The 21,918-nt window shown below is 37.9% G+C and overlaps 1 non-coding gene across 1 annotated transcript; it reads left to right on the forward strand.

The window, feature by feature from the left end:
- The first annotated feature begins 3,938 nt into the window (after positions 1–3,938).
- On the forward strand, positions 3,939–4,046 carry LOC112781243 (small nucleolar RNA R71). The gene has a single exon (XR_003192032.1). It is a non-coding gene; the product is annotated as a small nucleolar RNA R71 (small nucleolar RNA).
- Positions 4,047–21,918: the final 17,872 nt, after the last annotated feature.

Here is a 21,918-nt window from a genome sequence, read left to right on the forward strand (position 1 = left end):
CCGCTCATCACAACACCAAACTTAAATTGTTGCTTGTCCCCAAGCAACTGAGAATCAAATAGGATGAAAAGAAGAGAATATACTATAAATTCCAAACTATCAATGAAACATAGCTCCAATCAAATGAGCGGGACTTATAGCTTTTTGCCTCTTGAATAGTTCTGGCATCTCACTTTATCCATTGAGGTTCAGAATGATTGGCATCTATAGGAACTCAGAGTTCAGATAGTGTTATTGATTCTCCTAGTTCAGTATGATGATTCTTGAACACAGCTATTTCATGAGTCTTGGCCGTGGCCCTAAGCACTTTGTTTTTCAGTATTACCACCGGATACATAAATGCCACAGACGCATAATTGGGTGAACCTTTTCAGATTGTGACTCAGCTTTGCTAAAGTCCCCAATTAGAGGTGTCCAGGGTTCTTAAGAACACTCTTCTTTTGCTTTGGACCTTGACTTTAACCGCTCAGTCTCAAGTTTTCACTTGACACTTTCACGCCACAAGCACATGGTTAGGGACAGCTTGGTTTAGCCGCTTAGACCAGGATTTTATTCCTTTAGGCCCTCCTATCCACTGATGCTCAAAGCCTTGGGATCCTTTTTATTTACCCTTGCCTTTTGGTTTTAAGGGTTATTGGCTTTTTGCTCTTGCCTCTTGGTTTTAAGAGCTTTTGGCTTTTTCTGCTTGCTTTTTCTTTTTCTTTCTATTTTTTTTCGCCTATTTTTTTTTCTGCAAGCTTTGTTCTTTGCTGCTTTTTCTTGCTTCAAGAATCATTTTTATGATTTTTCAGATTATCAAATAACATATCTCCTTGTCATCATTCTTTCAAGAGCCAACATATTTAACATTCTTAAACAACAACTTCAAAAGGCATATGCAGTGTTCAAGCATTCATTCAGAAAACAAGAAGCATTGTCACCACATCAATATAATTAAACTAAGTTCAAGGATAAATTCGAAACTCATGTACTTCTTGTTCTTTTGAATTAAAACATTTTTCAGTTAAGAGAGGTGATGGATTCATAGGACATTCATAACTTTAAGATATAGTTACTAACTACTAATGATCATGTAATGAAGACACAAACATAGATAAGAACATAACATAGAAAACGAAAAACAGAAGAAATAAGAACAAGGAATGAATCCACCTTAGTGATGGTGGCGTTTCCTTCTTGAGGAACCAATGATGTCCTTGAGCTCTTCTATGTCTCTTCCTTGTCTTTGTTGCTCCTCCCTCATTGCTTTTTGATCTTCTCTTATTTCATGAAGGATGATGGAGTGTTCTTGATGTTCCACCCTTAATTGTCCCATGTTGGAACTTAATTCTCCTAGGGAGGTGTTGATTTGCTCCCAAAAATTCTATGGAGGCAAGTGCATCCCTTGATGTATCTCAGGGATTTCTTGATGATGAGCTTCTTCATGTGCCTGTTGAGATTCATGAATGTTCTCTCTTGTTTGCTCCATCCTTTTCTTAGTGATGGGCTTGTGAGATGAATCTTTCCATCTCCCATGGCTCAGAGGTGGAAGCATTTGTCATCCCTTTCCTCTTTCTTGAGGTTTCTCTGGCCTTAGGTGCCATTAATGGTAATGGAAAAACAAAAAGCTTATGCTTTTACCACACCAAACTTAGAATATTGCTCGCCCTCGAGCAAGAGAAGAAAGAATAGATGAAGAAGAAGAAGATATGGAGGAGATAGAGGGATGTGTGTATGGATGTGAGTGGTGAATGGAAAACAGAAGGGATGATCATGAATGGAGAGAGGGAAGGTGAGGTGGGTGGGGATCCTGTAAGATTCACAGATCCTGAGGTGTTCAAGGATTTACAACTTTGCACCAAATTAGGCATGTAAAATGCCCTTGCACACAACTCTGGGCGTTCAGCGCCAGGTTGGTGCCCATTTTGGGCGTTCAACGCCCATTTGTTCCCCATTTCTTGCGTTGAACGCCAGAACCATGCTTGTTCTGGGCGTTCAGCGCCCAGATACTGCCCATTTTGGGCGTTCAGCGCCAAAACCATGCTCTGTTCTGGCGTTGAACGCCAGGCAGATGCTTCCTCCAGGGTGTGATTTTTCTTCTGCTGTTTTTGATTCTGTTTTCAATTTTTATATTTTTTTTGTGATTCCACATGATCATGAACCTATAAAGACATATAACTAAGAAAAATATAGTTAGATAAATAAAAATTGGGTTGCCTCCCAACAAGCGCTTCTTTAATGTCAGTAGCTTGACAGTGGGTTCTCATGGAGCCTCACAGATGTGCAGAGTTCTGTTGAGACCTCCCAACACCAAACTTAGAGTTTGGATATGGGGGTTTGACACCAAACTTAGAGTTTGGTTGTGGCCTCCCAACACCAAACTTAGAGTTTGACTGTGGGGGCTTTGTTTGACTCTGCTTTGAGAGAAGCTTTTTATGCTTCCTCTCCATGGATGCAGAGAGAGATCCTTGAGTTGTGAACACAAGGTTATCCTCATTTAATTAAAGGATCAATTCTCCTCTGTCCACATCAATCACAGCTCTTGCTGCGACTAGGAAAGGTCTTCCTAGGATGATGGATTCATCCTCTTCCTTTCCAGTATCCAGGACTATGAAATCAGCAGGGATGTAAAGGCCTTCAACCTTTACCAACACGTCCTCTACTTGTCCATAAGCCTGTTTTCTTGAATTGTCTGCCATCTCTAATGAGATTTTAGCAGCTTGTACCCCATAGATTCCCAGTTTCTCTATTACAGAGAGGGGTATGAGGTTTATCCCTGAACCAAGGTCACACAGAGCCTTAAATATCATGGTGCCTATGGTACAAGGTATTATGAACTTTCCAAGATCCTGTCTCTTCTGAGGCAATGTCAGTTGATCCAGATCACTTAGTTCATTGGTGAACAAGGGAGGTTCATCTTCCCAAGTTTCAATACCAAATAATTTGGCATTCAGCTTCATGATTGCACCAAGGAACTTGGCAGTTTGCTCTTCAGTAATATCCTCATTCTCTTCAGAAGAGGAATACTCATCAGAGTTCATGAATGGCATAAGGAGGTTCAATGGAATCTCTATGGTCTCTAGATGAGCCTTAGAGTCCTTTGGTTCCTCAGAGGGAAGCTCCTTATTGATCACTGGACGTCCCAGGAGGTCTTCCTCCTTGGGATTCATGTCCTCTCCTTCCCTTATAGGTTCGGCCATGGTGCTTATGTCAATGGCCTTGCACTCTCCTTTTGGATTCTCTTCTGTGTTGCTTAGGAGAGTACTAGGAGGGATTTCAGTGATCCTTTTACTCAGCTGGTCCACTTGTGCTTCCAAATTTCTAATGGAAGACCTTGTTTCATTCATGAAACTTGCAGTGGCCTTGGATAGATCAGAGACTAAGTTTGCTAAATTAGATAGATTCTGCTCAGAATTCTCTTTCTGTTGCTGAGTGGATGATGGAAAAGGCTTGCTATTGCTAAACCTGTTTCTTCCACCATTATTAAAGCCTTGTTGAGGCTTTTGATCCTTCCATGAGAAATTTGGATGATTTCTCCATGATGAGTTATAGGTGTTTCCATAAGGTTCACCTAAGTAATTCACCTCTGCTATTGCAGGGTTCTTAGGATCATAAGCTTCTTCTTCAGAAGATGCCTCTTGAGTACTGTTGGATGCAGCTTGCATTCCATTCAGACTCTGGGAAATCATATTGACTTGCTGAGTCAATATTTTATTCTGAGCCAATATGGCATTTAGAGTATCAATTTCAAGAACTCCCTTCTTCATAGGCGTCCCATTACTCACAGGATTCCTCTCAGAAGTGTACATGAACTGGTTATTAGCAACCATGTCAATGAGTTCTTGAGCTTCTGCAGGTGTTTTCTTTAGGTGAATGGATCCACCTGCAGAAGTATCCAATGACATCTTTGATAACTCAGACAGACCATCATAGAATGTATCCAGGATGGTCCATTCTGAAAGCATGTCAGAAGGACACTTTTTAGTCAACTGTTTGTATCTTTCCCAAGCTTCATAGAGGGATTCACCTTCTTTTTGTCTGAAGGTTTGAACATCAGCTCTAAGCTTGCTCAGCTTTTGAGGAGGAAAGAACTTGGCTAAGAAAGTCGTGACCAGCTTATCCCAAGAGTTCAGGCTGTCTTTGGGTTGAGAGTCCAACCACACTCTAGCTCTGTCTCTTACAGCAAAAGGGAAAAGCATGAGCCTGTAGACTTCAGGATCTACTCCATTAGTCTTAACAGTATCACATATCTGCAAGAATTCAGTTAAGAACTGAAAAGGATCTTCAGATGGAAGTCCATGAAACTTGCAGTTCTGCTGCATCAGAGAAACTAGCTGAGGTTTCAGCTCAAAGTTGTTTGCTCCAATGGCAGGAATGGAGATGCTTCTTCCATGTAAATTGGAATTAGGTGCAGTAAAGTCACCAAGCATTCTCCTTGCATTATTGTTGTTAGGTTCGGCTGCCATCTCCTGTACTTGTTCGAAATTTTCAATAAGGTTGTCTCTGGATTGTTGTAATTTAGCTTCTCTTAGTTTCCTCTTCAGAGTCCTTTCAGGTTCTGGATCAGCTTCAACAAGAATGCCTTTTTCTCTGTCCCTGCTCATAAGAAAGAGAAGAGAAAAAGAAAAGAAGAGGAATCCTCTATGTCACAGTAAAGAGGTTCCTTATTGTTAGTAGAAAGAGAGAAAAATTCGAACACAGATGGAAGAGGGGGTTCGAATTTGGTGAGTGATGTGAAGAAGAGATGTTAGTAGATGAATAAATAAATAGAATAAGATGAGAGAGAATGAGAATTTTCGAAAATTATTTTTGAAAAAGAGTTAGTGATTTTTGAAAATAGTTTTTGAAAAATGTTAGTAATTTTCGAAAATTAAGATTTAAAAATTGAAATAATTAGTTAATTAAAAAGAAATTTTGAAAAAGAGGGAGATATTTTCGAAAATTAGAGGGAGAGAGTGTTAGTTAGATAGTTTTGAAAAAGATAAGAAACAAACAAAAAGTTAGTTAGTTAGTTGAAACAAATTTTTAAAAGATAAGAAGTTAGGAAGTTAGAAGAGATATTTTGAAATCAATTTTTTTTGAAAAAGGTGAGATAAGAAGATATTTTTGAAAAGATATGATAGAAATTAGTTTTTGAAAAAGATTTGAATTTTAAAAATCATAATTAATGACTTGATTCACAAGAAATCACAAGATATGATTCTAGAACTTAAAGTTTGAATCTTTCTTAACAAGTAAGTAACAAACTTGAAATTTTTGAATCAAAACATTAATTGATTATGTTATTTTCGAAAATTTGATATAAAAATAAGAAAAAGATTTTTGAAAAATATTTTTGAAATTTTCGAAAATAACTAAGAAATTTGAAAAAGATTTGATTTTTGAAAAAGATTTTGAAAAAGATGAGATTTTTAAATTGAAAATTTGATTTGACTCATAAAAACAACTAGATTTTTAAAAATTTTTGAAAAAGTCAAATCTAATTTTCGAAATTTTAAGAGAGAAAAAGGGAAAGATATTTTTTTGATTTTTGAATTTTTAATAATGAGAGAGAAAAACAAGAAGAATGATGCAATGCATGAAATTTTTAGATTAAAACAATGAATGCATGCAAGAATGCTATGAATGTCAAGATGAACACCAAGAACACTTTGAATGTCAAGATGAACACCAAGAACATATTTTTGAAAAAATTTTTAATGCAAGGAAAACATGCAAGACACCAAACTTAGAATTCTTTAATGCTTAGACACTAAGAATTCAAGAATGCATATGAAAAACAAGAAAAGACACAAAACATGCAAATGCAAAGATCAAACAAGAAGACTTACCAAGAACAACTTGAAGATCATGAAGAACACTATGAATGCATGAGAATTTTCGAAAAATGCAAGATGCACATGCAATTGACACCAAACTTATAACATGACTCAAGACTCAAACAAGAAACACAAAATATATTTGATTTTTATGATTTTATGATTTTTTTGTATTTTTATTTTAAAATTTTCGAAAATCATTTTGAAAAAGAAAAAATAAGGATTCAAAATTTTTCATATGAATTCCAGGAATCTTGTACTCTTTAGTCTAAAGCTCCAATCTGAGGGTTAGACATGGCTTAATAGCCAGTCAGGCTTTAGAATGGATTTACATCCATTGAGGTGATTAGTTGAAGATCAATCCCAAAGGAGTTTGGGTATGGCTTTTCAGCCAGATAGGATTCAACATGTTACCATGAAACTCTAGAATTCATTCTTGAAAGTTTTGAAGCCATAAAATAATTTATTTTTGAAAACATTATTTTTATTATATTTTTTTTTTCGAAAACAAAAGAAAATTTTTTGAAAGATTTTTGAAAAATTTTTGAAAACTTTTTGAAAGGAAAACGAAAAGAAAGTTACCCAATATGAGCAACAAGATGAACCGTCAGTTGTCCAAACTCGAACAATCCCCGGCAACGGCGCCAAAAACTTGGTGCGCAGAAATTGTGATTACACTTTGATTATGTAAAATTCATTGCTCTTTCTTTCCCTGGTAATGGCGCCAAAAACATGATGCCAATACCATGGTTCACAACTTCGCACAACTAACCAGCAAGTGCACTGGGTCGTCCAAGTAATACCTTACGTGAGTAAGGGTCGAATCCCACGGAGATTGTTGGTATGAAGCAAGCTATGGTCACCTTGTAAATCTCAGTCAGGCGGATATAAAATAGTAATGGGGTTTTCGAAAATTAATAATAAAATAAGGATAGAAACACTTATGTAAATCATTTGTGAGAATTTCAGATAAGCGTATGGAGATGCATTCGTTCCTCTGAACCTCTGCTTTCCTACTGTCTTCATCCAATCAGTCTTACTCCTTTCCATGGCTGGCTTTATGCAAGGGCATCACCGTTGTCAGTGGCTACATCCCCTCCTCTTGTGAAAATGGTCCAAGATGCCCTGTCACGGCACGGCTAATCATCTGAGGTTCCCGATCATGCTGGAATAGGATTCACCCTCATTTTGCGTCTGTCACTACGCCCAGCACTCGCGAGTTTGAAGCTCGTCACAGTCATTCAATCATTGAATCCTACTCGAAATACCACAGACAAGGTTTAAAATTTCTGGATTCTCTTGAATGCCGCCATCATTCTAGCTTACACCACGAAGATTCTGATTAAGAGATCTAAGAGATACTCATTCAATCTAATGTAGAACGGAAGTGGTTGTCAGGCACGCGTTCATAGGGAATGATGATGACTATCACGTTCATCATATTCAGGTTGAAGTGCGAATGAATATCTTAGAAGTGGAATAAGTTGAGTTGAATAGAAAACAGTAGTACTTTGCATTAATCTTTGAGGAATAGCAGAGCTCCACACCTTAATCTATGGAGTGTAGAAACTCTATCGTTGAAAATACTTAAGTGAAAAGTCCACTTCCGGGGCCCACTTGGTGTGTGCTTGGGCTGAGCTTGAGTGTTGCACGTGTAGAGGTCCTTCTTGGAGTTGAACGCCAGTTTTTGTGCCAGTTTGGGCGTTGAACTCTACTTTGCAGCTTGTTTCTAGCGCTGGACGCCAGAATTGGGCAGCGAACTGGCATTGAACGCCAGTTTGCATCATATAAACTTGGGCAAAGTATGGACTATTATACATTGCTGGAAAGCCCTGGATGTCTACTTTCCAACGCAATTGGAAGCGCGCCATTTTGGATTCTGTAGCTCCAGAAAATCCATTTTGAGTGCAGGGAGGTCAGAATCCAACAGCATCAGCAGTCCTTCTTCAACCTCTGAATCTGATTTTTGTTCAAGTCCCTCAATTTCAACCAGAAAATACCTGAAATCACAGAAAAACACACAAACTCATAGTAAAGTCCAGAAATGTGAATTTAACATAAAAACTATTGAAAACATCCCTAAAAGTAACTAGATCCTACTGAAAACATACTAAAAACAATGCCAAAAAGCGTATAAATTATCCGCTCATCAAAAAGTCCAGCTAAAGATAGTAAAGAAGTGCTTGCTGGGAGGCAACCCAGCCATTATCAATAATTAGATGTTTGTGACAGTTAGATAAGTCTTTTTAATTTTGTTTTCCTTGTTAATTAATATATTTTCAGTGAAAAAGTCAGGAAAATGGAGGTTCAAGACATAAAACAGAGAAATTACAGAGGAAAGGAGCTCATTGGCATCAAAACGCCAATAAAGAGGCAATCTGGGTGTTAAACACCAGAATAGGCAGCATTCTGGACGTTTAACGCCAGAATTGGCAGCATTCTGGACGTTCAGAAAAAACGCCAAGTGAAGAAGAATTTCTGGCGTTTAACGCCAGCCAGGGTACCTGGCTGGGCGTTAAACGCCCAAAATGGCCACCAAATGGGCGTTAAACGCAGAATGGATATCATTCTGGGTGTTTAACGCCAGAACAGACAGGGAGAGGTAATTTCATTTTAAATCCAAATTTTTTCGAATTTTCTTGTTTTAATTCAAAATATTCTGCATCTAAACATTACAAACATTCAATTTCTAACTTCCATTAACAAAAATTCATAATCTTATAAATTCCTTTTAATTCTCCTTCAAATTCTTTTCAAATCTTTTTCAAAAACTCATTTAACTTCCCAAGTTCTTTCAAATCTTTTCAATTCATTCATTTATCTTTTATTTCTTATATACATAAACAAAAATTCAGATTTAACTTCCTCATATCTTCTTCATATCTCTTAAATTTTGAAAACAATCTTCTCTTTTGCATATCATGTTTATCTTTTATCAATCATATCTTTCATATATTTTTCTTTTTAAATATTTGAAACCATACCCTCCCTCCCCTCTATTTATAGATTCGGCCATCACCCCTCCTCCATCATTTGAATCATTCTCTCCATCTACTCATCTTCCTTTTGTGCTTTTTCTTGAGCACAAGCAAACCTCTAAGTTTGGTGTGATTTTCCGTGATCACTGACCAAGATCATGGCCCCTAAAGGAAAATAAACCACTCCAAGAGGCAAGAAAGAAAACAATCCAAAACCACAATGGATGCATGAGAGGTTCTGCACCAAAGAACATGCAGATCATTACTTCAAAATAGTGTGCAGAAGATCAGTGATCCCAGAAGTCAAGTTCGATCTGAAAGAAGACGAATATCCGGAGATCCAAGAGCAGATTCGAAACAGAGGCTGGGAAATCCTAGCTAATCCTGAGATGAATGTGTGAAGAAACATAGTCCAGGAATTCTATGCAAATCTGTGGCTGACAGATAAGCAAAGAATGGAGGGAACTGCCTTCCACACTTTTCAAACCATGGTTAGAGGGAGAATTATCTACTTCTATCTTGACAAAGTGAGAGAAGTCCTCAAACTTCCTCAACTGCAGAATGATCCAGAATCCTTTAACAGGAGAATGGCTAAAGATTAAAAAGTTGGATCAAGTTTTAGAGGACATATGCCTCCCTGGAACCAAGTGGATAACCAATTCAAAAGGTATGCCAAACCAACTGAAGAGAGGAGACCTCAAGCCAGTTGCTAGGGGCTGGCTGGATTTCATTGGGCGATCCATACTTCTCACCAGTAACCGCTCTGAAGTCACTGTCAAAAGAGCAGTGATGATCCACTGTATTATACTGGAAAAAGAAGTGGAGGCCCATCAATTAATTCCTTGTGAAATTTACACAATTACAAACAAGGAATCCACTAAAGCCAAATTCGCCTACCCAAGCTTGATCAGTCTGTTATGTAAAGATGCGGGAGTACAAATAGGTGTTGATGAGTATATCCCAGTCAAACACTCAATCACCAAAAGGGTGATGGATGGACCTCAAGTTCAAGACAACCTTATTAAAAGGAGGGCGCATGAGCTCCTCTCAGAAATTCCTCAATTTAACTATTGGGCCCGCTTAGAAGCATCTGTCAATTAGCTACAAGAATCTATGGATCAACTCAAAGAAGAGTAGCAGAATCAGAACAGCATGCTCTGCAAACTGCTCAGAGAACAAGAGAAGCAAGGGTGTGAGCTACAGGAACTAAAGCGCCAGAAGCTGTCCCTTGAAGAGCCAGGCATCCTACAAATTGAAGGAGCACTTGCCTCTCCCAATGCAGGTTGTTGAGTCCTAACTCTGTGATAACTTTTGTTATTAGAGATCCATTTTAAAAGTCACATGAGCATTAGTATTAGAGTCATTTATTTTTATGTCTTTAATTTTCTTTCTTTTATTATTATCTGTCTGCTTTTATGCTTATTTCATGTCTTATTTCTATCCCATAATCAATAAAATTTAGAGTATATGTCTTAAAGCTATGAATAATCCCATAAATCCCTCACTTTTCTTAAAAGAAAAATGTTTTTATTTGCAAAAGAATAAGAAGTACATGAATTTTGAATTATATCTTGAAAATAATCTAATTATTTTGATGTGGTGGCAATACTTTTTGTTTTCTGGATGAATGCTTGAACAGTACATATTTTTGATATTGTTGTTTATGAATGTTAAAACCATTGGCTCTTGAAAGAATAATGAAAAAGGAGAAATGTTATTGATAATCTGAAAAATCATAAAATTGATTATTGAAGCAAGAAAAAGCAGTGAATACAAAGCTTGCAAAAAAAATGGCAAAAAATAAAAGAAAAAGAAAAAGCAAGAAGAAAAAGCCAATAACTCTTTAAACCAAAAGGCAAGGGTAAAAAGGATCCAAGGCTTTGAGCATTAATGGATAGGAGAGCCCACAGGAATAAAATCATGGCCTAAGCGGCTAAACCAAGTTGTCCCTAACCATGTGCTTGTGGCATGAAGGTCCAAGTGAAGAGCTTGAGACTGAGTGGTTAAAGTCGTGGTCCAAAGCAAAAAGAGTGTGCTTAAGAGATCTGGGCACCTCTGATGACATGTCATCATGTCATGTTTTTCTATGCTTTTTCATACAAGAAATTAATGATTAGTGCTTAAATATTGCATTCTTTGGTGCTTAAATGGTATATTTCTTTGATCTTTTGATTTGATAAACTTTGTAGGAAATAAGAAGAAAAAGAAGCAAAGAAGCACAAAATAAGCTAAAAAGAAGAAAAAAAGAGCTTTGGGGCACACTTTGAAGTTGGAGCACACTTTGGAGCCTTAGGCCACGCTTTTAAAAGCGTGGCCCATGACCAAATCAAGGAAGCTTCATCAGCACAGCCACCCAGGAACTCAACGTTTGCGCCAACGTTTGCCTCAAACGTGAGGTCAAACGTTGGCTAAGGAATACCTTGGGAATTGTTGCTCCCCACAACCTGAAGGGGTATACTTCTAACAAGAATAACTTGAGCTACAAAGCTCCAAATGAGGTGATTCAAATGGCATTGGAAAGTAGGAATCGAGAGCTTTCCAAACATATATGGCACTGCATGGTGGACACTAAAATTGAGGGAGAAAACTGCCCCGAAATGTGCATAAACGAACATGGTGGCAACCAGCAGTGAGGCCAACTGACCTCTACACCTTCGACGGAGTATAACTCGAGCTGTGGAGCTCCAAATGATGCGCTTCCAATGGCATTGGAAAGTAGACATTCAGGGCTTTCAAACAATGTATAATAGTATGGGGTGGACAGCACGTTTGAGCTTCTGAATCTGGCAATGTTTCCAACGTTTGCGTTCACGTTTGACCTCAAACGTGGGGTCAAACGTGAGTGACAGCAACATCAGCGACCTTGTCCCCTTCAAAGGAGCATAACTTGAGTTGTAGATGTCTGATTAAGATGATTCCAGTTGGGTTAGAAAGCTGACATTTAGAGCTTTCCAACGATATATGGCAATCCATATTTGGCACGAAATTACGGCATGAGTGAAAGGCATCTTTAAGGACCAAATGTTGCTAGATGGATGCCCTGGAGGGGAGCCCACGTTTGCGCCAACGTTTGCCTCAAACGTGAGGTCAAACGTTGGCCAAAGAATGCCTTGGAGGAGATCACGTTTGAGCTCACGTTTGACCTCAAACGTGAACCCAGACGTGAGTGACAGCAAAATGGCCATTCTGCATAATGCCTTCACGAAGACGTTTGAGTCAATGTTTGCCTCAAACGTTGACTCAAACGTGAATATTCCAAAGTTCAAATTTCAAGTGGATTTCTTCTCAAGACCAATGCCATCCGGATCCATCTTCAACCCAATTCCACTCCAAAACAAGCAAAGCCCACATGACTCAAAGGCACACAGAGAAGCTAGATTAGGAATTTTATTTTGTAAATACTATTTTCATTTTTCATTTTCATTTTGCCTATATAAGGCATCATTTTCATTTTTAGAAGCAGGCTGGCTCCACGAGGGAGCATTAGGATTAGAGAGCTCTCTCTTTTAGCTTTTCCTTTTTGTTTTGAATCTTGGGTTGAAGAATTGAGGAAATTCTGTCTCAATCTCACCTTGAGATCTCTCTGTCTCACTTTACTGCAACTTTTGGAAATTGAATTTGGTTTTGCTTCTTCTACTGCTTGATCTTTACTTTTCTTGCAATTGAATTCTAAATTTGGATCAAGGAAGGGATTGAGATCTAGACTTGTTTTCTAGTCTCATTGAGCTCCTGAGATCTTCAACCTCTCATTTAGATTTTGCAATTGAGCCAAGCTGCTTTCTGTTTTGACTTTTCAAGTGATTTTCTAAATCTGTTTGAATCTGCTGCATCTTTTACTTCTCTGTTTGATTGCTATTTACACTTTCCTGTTGAATTTTACATTTCCAGCACCCACTCCCCTTTATATTTCATGCAATTTACATTTCTTGTCATTTAAGATTTTGCCAATTTACATTCCTTGCCCTTTACGTTTATGCTCATTTACTTTCTGCAACTTTTAATTCACTGCCATTTACTTTCTGTTGGCTACATTCCATCAAATTTCACTTCAATGTTAGCTTGACTAAACTAATCACCCACTAAAGTTGCTTGATCCATCAATCCCTGTGGGATCGACTTCACTCTAAGTGAGTTTTACTACTTGATACGACCCGGTATACTTGCCGGTGAGTTTTAGGTGTTTTGGAAATTCATTTTTTCAACAAAAACACCATCAACCTCTAATTGGGGACTCTAGCAATGCTGAGTTACAATCTGAAAAGGTTCACCCAGTTATGTGTCTGTGGCATTTATGTATCCGGTGGTAATACTGAAAAACAAAGTGCTTAGGGTCACGGCCAAGACTCATAAAGTAACTGTGTTCAAGAATCAACATACTGAACTAGGAGAATCAATAACACTATCTGAATTCTGAGTTCCTATAGATGCCAATCATTCTGAACTTCAAAGGATAAAGTGAGATGCCAAAACTGTTCAGAAGCAAAAAGGCTACAAGCCCCGCTCATCTAATTGGAACTAAGCTTCATTGATATTTGAAATTTATTGTATATTCTCTTATTTTTATCCTAATTTGTTTTTAGTTGCTTGGGGACAAGCAACAATTTAAGTTTGGTGTTGTCATGAGCAGATAATTTATACCCTTTTTGACATTGTTTTTACATAGTTTTTAGTATGTTTTAGTCACTTTTTATTATATTTTTATTAGTTTTTATTCAAAAATCACATTTCATGACTTTACTATGATTTTGTGTGTTTTTCTGTAATTTCAGGTAAATTCTGGCTGAAATTGAGGGACCTGATCAAAAATCTTATTCAGAGGTTGAAAAAGGACTACAGATGCTGTTAGATTCTGACCCTCCTGCACTCGAAATGGATTTTCTAGAACTACAGATGCCCAATTCGCGCGCTCTCAATTGTGTCGGAAAGTAGACATATTGGGCTTTTCAGCAATATATAATATTTCATACTTTTTCCGAGATTTGATGGTCCAAGCCAGCGTCAAAAGTCAGCCTAAAACTTTCTGGCGTAAAAAAGCCAGAACTGACACCTTTTTCGGCGTTAAATGCCCATTCTGGCACCCAGGGTGGCGTTTAACGCCAACTTTGGGCATATAAACGTGAAATCTTGAAAGCTCAGCCCAGGCACACACCAAGTGGGTCCCAGAAGTGGAATTCTGCACTATCTGCACTTAGTTACTCATTTTCTGTAAACCTAAGTTACTAGCCTAGTATAAAAACTACTTTTAGAGATTCATTTTGTAACTCATGACATTTTACACTTCATATTGTATCTTTGATGGCATGAGTCTCTAAACCCCATAGGTGGGGGTGAGGAGCTCTACTGTGTTTCAATGGATTAATGCAATTACAACTGTTTTCTATTCAATCACGCTTGATTCTATTCTAAGATACTCACTCGTACTTCAATATGGAGAATATGATGATCCGTGACACTCATCATTATCCTCAACCTATGAACGCGTGCCTGACAACCACTCCCGTTCTATCTGAACTCAATGTAGTTATTGGGCGACTGCTTGAGTGCATATCTCTTGGGTTTCTAATCCACAGACCGAGTCCGGAGATTAGAACCTTCGTGGTATAGGCTAGAACCAATTGGCAGTATTTCTGGGATCCATAAAGTCTAAACCTTGTCTGTGGTATTCCGAGTAGGATCCGAGAAGGGATGACTGTAACGAGCTTCAAACCTGCGAATGTTGGGCGCAGTGACAGTGTGCAAAAGGACAAGGGTCCTATTCCGACGCTAGTGGGAACCGACAGATGATTAGCCGTGCGGTGATAGCGCATATGGATTTGTTTTCATCCGAGAGGATCATACAGCTTGCCATTGAAGGAAGCCATGCGTGTTTGGATAAGAAGACAGTAGGAAAGCGGAGATTCAGATGACAGAGCATCTCCGAAACCTCAACCTGTTCCTCATTACTAAATCACAAGTACCTTTTATTTCATGTTATATACTTTTCAGAAACAAAATCATTTTTATTAGTAATCCCCTGACTAAGATTTACAAAATAACCATAGCTTGCATCAAGCTGACAATCTCTGTGGGATCGACCCTTACTCACGTAAGGTATTACTTGGACGACCCAGTGCACTTGCTGGTTAGTTGTGCGGAGTTGTGAAAACTGTAATCACAATTTCACACACCACTTAACAAAACAAAGAAAAAGTGCTTAATCTAGATTACCACCTACTTAATAATTGTCAATCTAAATCAATCCCCGGCAACGGCGCCAAAAACTTGATGAGAGAAAAATGATTCCACACAAACTCACCGGCAAGTGTACCGGGTCGCATCAAGTAGTAATTACACACAAGAGTGAGGTTGATCCCACAGGGATTGATGGATTGAGCAACTTTAGTTTGGTGATGAATTTAGTTAAGCAAATATTTGATGATTTGAGTGAGATTTAATTAACAGAAGTGAAATTGCAAGTAAACCAAAGAGCAGAAAGGAAATTTGTAGAATCTTAAATGCAAAAGAAGTAAAATTGCAGAAACTTAAGGTGCAAGAAATTAAAAAAGCAGAAACTTAAATTGCAAGAAAAGTAAATAGCTGAAACTTAAAGTGCAAGTAATGTAAATTACTGAATCTAACTTGCTGAGAAATTTAAATTGCATGAATAGTAAAGGGATTTGGGTATTCGGAATTAAAACATAACTGAAAATGAAAATTGCAGTGAACTAAAGAGTGCTCAAAGGAAGAAATTCAGGAAACAGATTAGTTAGTATTTCAGTGCCAAAATAGAAATTGAAACAGAAGAGTCAAAGCAGAATTAAAACGAAAACCAATTCTAAGATCTTAGAAGAGAAATTGACTATTGCATAAAATTAACGAAACAGAAAAGAAAATTTAGTCTCAATTGCTCTCAAAACAGAAATGCAGAAATTGCAGAAGAAAGAAAATTAGAAAGCAAACTAGGATCTGATCTCAAATTCTTAGAACTGTGAAAGAAAAAATAAAATATGAGTTCTCAGATGAAGAATTTCAGCAGAATTCTTCAATCCAAGTTTAAGATCCAAAACAGAAAGTAAAAGGATGCAGAAGAACGAATGTGAAAACAGAAAGGAAAATTTTAGATCTGATCTCAATTCTAAAATTAAAAATTGAAAAACTCCGAGAGAGCCCTTTGAAATTAAATTCCTATCTATATATACTTTTTCTATTTCAGGCTTTCAGCATTTGGAGTGGGCTTTTTGGTCTTGCATGAAGTGGATCAAAATGGCCATTTGTTGCAGCTTCAGGTGAACGTAGCGTTCATTCACCGACGCGGGCGCGTCCTGTGCGTGAGCGCGTCCCTGGCATTCTTCATCATCAACGTGGGCGTGTACTGTGCGCGCGCGCGCCCTTGAGCAGCGTTCATTGACTGAATGCTCCGTTCGCGCCATGAACGCTATATCTGCGTGCGCGCCTTGTGCGCTTGCGCGTGTATAGCAACAAATCAATTCTGCGTTCTAGCATCTTGTACGCGTCTGCGTCCATCACCACCTTTATTCCATCGGCGCGAGCGCGGCAGTTGCGCGTGCGCGTCAATTCCCTTTTTCAAGTTCCCACCTTTATTTCAGCAGAATTCTTCAATCCAAGTTCAAGATCCAAAACAGAAAGTAAAAGGATGCAGAAGAACGAATGTGAAAACAGAAAGGAAAATTTTAGATCTGATCTCAATTCTAAAATTAAAAATTGAAAAACTCCGAGAGATCCCTTTGAAATTAAATTCCTATCTATATATACTTTTTCTATTTCAGGCTTTCAGCATTTGGAGTGAGCTTTTTGGTCTTGCATGAAGTGGATCAAAATGGCCATTTGTTGCAGCTTCAGGTGAACGTAGCACTCTCAATTTGAATGTAGCGTTCTTTCACCGACGCGGGTGCGTCCTGTGCGTGAGCGCGTCCCTGCCATTCTTCATCATCGACGCGAGCGCGCCCTTGAGCAGCATTCATTGACTGAACGCTCCGTTCGTGCCATGAACGCTATATCTGCGTGCACGCCTTGTGCGCTTGCACGTGTGTAGCAACAAATCAATTCTGCGTTCTAGCGTCTTGTATGCATCTGCGTCCATCATCACCTTTATTCCATCAGCGCGGGCGCGGCAGTTGCGCGTGCGCGTCAATTCCCTTTTTCATGTTCCCACTCTGAAAGTATCGCAGGCGTTCACTCGAAATGAACGTAGCATTCATTGTTGGTGAACGCTGATCCTCGATGCACGCGGGCGCGCCATCTATGCGTGCGCGTGGATCTCCAACTTGCTTCTTCACGCGGGGGTGGCTAGTACGCGTATGCGCCCTTGTGAACATAGCGTTTATTGAGTGAACGCAGCGTTCTCCTTCACGTTGCTTTTCTCTTTGTTTCTTCTTCTCATTTCTTCACCTGTTATCAATTAAACATGCCATCAAAGTCTCACCGAAATTATAAGCTTTGCATCATTTATAATAATCAACTAAATTGTGCATAAATCTCATGATTTTATACAAAAATCAACAATGTTTAATTGAGTCAAGGCAACATGAAATTCTACTCCAATCACTTACTTATTGTGCAAGAAAGTGCATAAAACCTAATGAAACAAATGAAAAATGCTTGTGATACTAGCATAAGATGACTTGTCATCAATCCTATTAATAGTATGAGGCAAAATTAGGCTTGCAATGAATACCACCCTCATTCCTGGTGAGAAGCCTTCAGTATGGATCTTTTTTGTTCTCCATCCCCTAGGAATCTTCCTCTTGGAATCTTCCTCCTTGGTGGGTGATGACTGCCCAACACCAAACTTATGTTTGATGTTTGGGGGAACTGTATGAGTTTTCACTAAGAGAGGAGGCTTCAGCACTGTACTCTGCATGCAAGTACCACCTTTGTCAGGGGGTAGTGGAGGTCTAAAGACCTTGAAAACCAGCCAATCCTTATGTAACCTCAGCACTAATTTGCCTTTCTCAGTATCACTGGGGTTCCTTCTATTAGAGAGAGGCCTTTGCTTCAAAATCTCAGCAAAAGAAATATTGATTTGCATCTTTTTAAAGACTTCCAAGAACTGTGAGTAGTGCTCATCCTTGGTCTCCTTTTGCATGTTTAAAGAGCGTGGTACATCAAGCTCTTCCATTCCCATAGGGGGTGTACAAGTCCACTCCCAGTCTTCTCTTGATTTTTGTTTTCTTTCAGATCCTTAGTAGCTTGCTCCTCCTTAGTTTCGGCCTCCTCTCCCATGGTGAGGGCCTTGCACTCTTCTCTTGGATTTACCTCAGTGTTGCTTGAAAGAGTGTTGGAGGGTTCCTCGGGTATCCTCTTGCTTAACTGGCCCACTTGTATTTCTAAGTTTCTGATGGAAGGCTATGTTTCTTGCATGAAACTATGAGTGATCTTGGAGAGGTCAAAAACTATTATGGTTAGGTCAGAGAGATTTTGCCTGGACGTCTCCAATTGCTGTTTGGTCTGGCTCAATTGTGCTTCCATAATCTTGCGAGAAGCTTGGGTATCCTGTAATACTTCTGTAAGCATGAACGCTAGGTCAGGTGCAGTGTTGGGTTGTCGGGGGTGAGGAGGAAGGTTGTTGACTAAATTTTGATTAAGTCTTCCCTGAAATCGGTTGGCATAAAAAGATTGCTGACTATGGGGCTGCTCTTTCCTCCCAAAGCTTGAGAAACTATCCCACCTTTGAAACCAAGGAGTATCATCAGAGTCTCTAGAGGGGTTGCCTGTGTAATTAACCTGCTCTGGTGTCCACTGGCCATAGTTGTAGGGAGCCTTCATTCATACCATATGCACTATTTGCAGAAGTTTTCTGAATCTTTGCAACTGGTTCCCCATGCCACCCAATTATTGAGTAAGAAGACTTATTCCTTCCTGTTTCTATACACATACAAACAAGAAACAAAGAAAAAGTGGAAGTCTCTATGTCAGAGTATAGAGAGCTCCCAGTAAGGTATCCAAAAAAGAAATATTTTTTAATTAAAAAATTCCAAAATAAATAAGAAATTAGAATATCAATTCAAAAAATTAACTAGAAATTTCGAAAAAATTAAAAAAATTAGAAAAAAAAGGGTTTCAAAATTTTCGTAGTTCAAAAAGAAAGAAAAAATACTAAAGAAATACCAAACTTAAAATTTGAATTTAATTAAAAATAAGAAAAGATAACTAAAGTTTGCAAATCAAGGAATAAGATAATTAAGATAAAGAAAAAAATCAAGAAAGATAAACAAAATATGTTTTGAAAATTAACTTAAACAAAAAGAAAACACTAAAGAGCCACCAAACTTTTAAAATTAAAATAAGATAAAGTAAGATTTAGAATTTAAGATGCAATTTTCGAAAATTGAAAAAGTCAACTAAAAATTTTGAAATTCAAAGATTGGAAAGAAAATGCTAAGAGAAAGAAGAAAGATAAGATAAGATTTGAAAATTAGGATAGGAGATTTGATTTTGAAAAATTTTGAAAATTTGGAAGAGAAAGTCAAATAGAGATTTTGAAATTTAAATAGAGAAACTAACAAAATACTAAACTTTTAAAATTTGAATTTTTTAAAATAACGATAAGATAACAAAATTTTGAAAATCAAAGAAAAGAATAAGATAAATATCAAAGAAGAAAAGATAAACAAGAAAATTAAATTTAAATAACAAGATTACTAACGGGACACCAAACTAAAAATTTTTTTAATCAAGAAAGAAAAAGATTCAAAATTTTCGAAAATTTAATAGAAAACTTTTTTTAATTAAAAGGAAAAGAAGAAACACTATATGGACACTAAACTTAAAGATTTTGAAATCAAACAACACAATTTTCGAAAAAAATTGGGAGAGAAACACTAAAAGACACCAAAACTAAAAATTTTGAAATTAAACAAAGTAAAACACCTAAAAGAATTCGAACAAAAAGAAAGAAAAGATAAAACAAGACAGAAATCACAATTTCAAGAAAGCAATAAGAAAAATTTTTGAAAATCAAGAAAAAGAAAAATAATTGACCAAGACTACCAGGAAACACCAAACTTAAAAATTTTGACACAGAATTCGAAAGAAAGAAAAGAAAGATGACTAAAGATGAAAAATTTTTGAAAAATTTTGAGAAAGAAAATAAGAAACACAATTAAAAGAAAAACTAGTAAAAGAACCTGATCTAAGCAGCAGGACAACCGGTAGTTGTTAATCTCGAACAATCTACGGCAGTGGCGCCAAAAACATGGTGCGTGAAATTTGAACTCGCACAACTTCACCAGCAAGTGCACTGGGTCATCCAAGTAATACCTCAGGTGAGTGAGGGTCAATCCGACGAGGATTGTTGGATTGAGCAAGCAATAGTTATCTTGCAGAACTTAGTCAAGCAAATCAACAAGGGAGTTGTTGTTGTTGAATGCACATAAACAAGGAAATAAAGAAAATAGAAAAGAATTGATGTCGAAATAACGAGAAATCAGTTAAGGCGTAGGAGATGCTTTATCTTTCCGGATTAATACTTCTTACCGACTACTTTAACAATGAAAGACTCATTCTATGGCAAAGCTGTAAGTGATTAACACCATTGATCGTGGTCAATTAATCTCCTCTAATCCATATCAAACACCGTTGATCGTGGTCATTTAATATAAACGAGGGTGAAGCTTGTAACACCTGGTGTGGGAAATCGTGATCGTTCATTCCTTGGTAACGGCGCTAAAAACTTAATACGCACGTTCATTATTTTAGTTCTTTGTCACAACTTCGCAAAACTAACCAGCAAGTGCACTGGGTCGTCCAAGTAATAAACCTTACGTGAGTAAGGGTCGATCCCACGGATATTGTCGGCTTGAAGCAAGCTATGGTCACCTTGTAAATCTCAGTCAGGCGGATTCAAATGTATATGGTGAATTGATAATTAAAATATAATTAAAATATAAATAGGATAGAGATACTTATGTAATTCATTGGTGAGAATTTCAGATAAGCATATGGAGATGCTTTTGTTCCTTCTGAACCTCTGCTTTCCTACTGTCTTCATCCAATCCTTCATACTCCTTTCCATGGCAAGCTTTATGTAGGGCATCACCGTTGTCAATGGCTACATCCCGTCCTCTCAGTGAAAATGGTCCAAAATGCACTGTCAATGTACGGTTAATCATCTGTCGGTTCTCGATCCTGCTGGAATAGGATTCAGTAATCCTATTGCGTCTGTCACTACGCCCAGCACTCGCGAGTTTGAAGCTCGTCACAGCCATCCCTTCCCAGATCCTACTCGGAATACCACAGACAAAGTTTAGACTTTTCGGATCTCAAGAATGGCCACCAATAATTCTAGTCTATACCACAAAGACTCTGATCTCACGATCAGGAGGCTAGGAGATACACATTCAAGCTTGTTTTCATGTAGAACGGAAGTGTTTGTCAGGAACACGTTCATAAGTGAGAATGATGATGAGCGTCACATAATCATCATATTCATCATGTTCTTGTGTGCAAATGAATATCTTAGAGAATAAATAGGCTTGAACTGAATAGAAAAACAATAGTACTTTGCGTTAATTCATGAGGGACAGCAGAGCTCCACACCTTAATCTATGGTGTGTAGAAACTCTACCATTGAAAATACATAAGAAAAAATAGGGTAGACATGGCCGAATAGCCAGCCCCCATAAAGGACTAAGATAGCATAAAACTAATCAAAAGCTTCTTTCCAACATGATAGTAAAAAGTTCTATTTATACTAAACTAGTTACTAGGGTTACAGAAATGAGTAAATGATGCAGAAATTCACTTCTGAGCCCACTTGGTGTGTGCTTGGACTGAACATTGAAGCTTTCACGTGCAGAGGTCTTTCTTGGAGTTAAACGCTAGTTTGTAACCTGTTTCTAGCGTTTAACTTTGCTTTGCAACCTGTTTCTGGCGTTTAACTCCAGAATAGGGCAGGGAGCTGGCGTTGACCGCCAGTTTACGTCATCTAAACTCAAGCAAAGTATGGACTATTATATATTGCTGGAAATCCCTAGATGTCTACTTTCCAACGCACTTAAGATCGCGCCATTTGGACTTTTGTAGCTCCAGAAAATCTACTTTGAGTGCAGGGAGGTTAGAATCCAACAACATCTGCAGTCCTTCTTCAGCCTCTGAATCTGATTTTTGCTCAAGCCCTCAATTTCAGCCAGAAGTTACCTGAA

This window comes from Arachis hypogaea, chromosome 19, assembly GCF_003086295.3.
Source record: "Arachis hypogaea cultivar Tifrunner chromosome 19, arahy.Tifrunner.gnm2.J5K5, whole genome shotgun sequence".
In the NCBI taxonomy this organism is placed as follows: Eukaryota; Viridiplantae; Streptophyta; class Magnoliopsida; order Fabales; family Fabaceae; genus Arachis; species Arachis hypogaea.